This window comes from Hyposmocoma kahamanoa, unplaced genomic scaffold (assembly GCF_003589595.1).
Source record: "Hyposmocoma kahamanoa isolate Upper Pololo Valley unplaced genomic scaffold, ASM358959v1 100021, whole genome shotgun sequence".
NCBI lineage: Eukaryota > Metazoa > Arthropoda > Insecta > Lepidoptera > Cosmopterigidae > Hyposmocoma > Hyposmocoma kahamanoa.
The window spans coordinates 14,061,251-14,062,248 of NW_020653200.1; positions in this window are offsets into that span (position 1 = coordinate 14,061,251).

Below are 998 nucleotides of genomic sequence, written 5' to 3' on the forward strand. Positions count from 1 at the left end.
GTCTACATTTATTTCTCTCGTGAGTTTGGGTGTAATTTGTGGTTGTCTATGTGTGTGTTCATGGCACAATATTATTAAATATTATATAATGGTTGGAAAAAGATGTTGCACGTATATAGATACATATATAGACCAGTGTTGGGCGTTAATCAATGAAATTTCAATCAATAATTCAATCAGATTAAAAAATCAATTCAATTGAAATCAATTGCAATTGATTTCAATTGAATTGATTTTAATTGCAAATAAATTTGCAATTAAAATCAATTCCGGCCGGTTAGGGGCCCCGGTTGGGAACCCCGCTTGGGGTCCCCGGTTGGGGTCCCCGCTTGGGGGCGCCGGTTGAGGTCCCCGGTTGGGGTCCCCGCTTGGGGGAAAGTAAATTAATATCACTAAATTACTAATACTACTCAAAAAGTATAATACTCAAAAAGTAAATTAATATCACTATTTGTTACAAGCTCCTCTGTTTAAAATAATTTTGACAAGACTCATTTTTTGTTTTTTAAGTATTTTTATACTGTATAATTTCACCAGGTAAGGAAGACTTGATAAAAATATTTGATTGTTATTAATTTTTGAAGTTTTGTAATAAAACATTACTATTGCATTATAACTTTTAGTTATATTATTATCATTGTTAGGTGAAAGTATTTATTACACTTATTACAGTTAAATCAACACAACTCTTAATAAACGTATAGTTTATGCTTACTGGTAGTATTAGAAACTGAAATGTGTTCCAAAGTATATTACTGAATTGATTGAAGTAATAATTAACCATCGATATAATATGACTTAATTTTTTCTTCTGGCATTTTTAATTTTAATAAACATTTTAATAAGAATTGTTCTTATTAAAAAAGACGCAACCGTAGTTACCTGCCAAAATAATAAATAAATAGCAAGCCAAATGTTAATTTAGAATAATGCATATATCCTTATTAATGATGTGTGTGTGTGTGTGTGTGTGTGTGTGTGTGTGTGTGTGTGTGTGT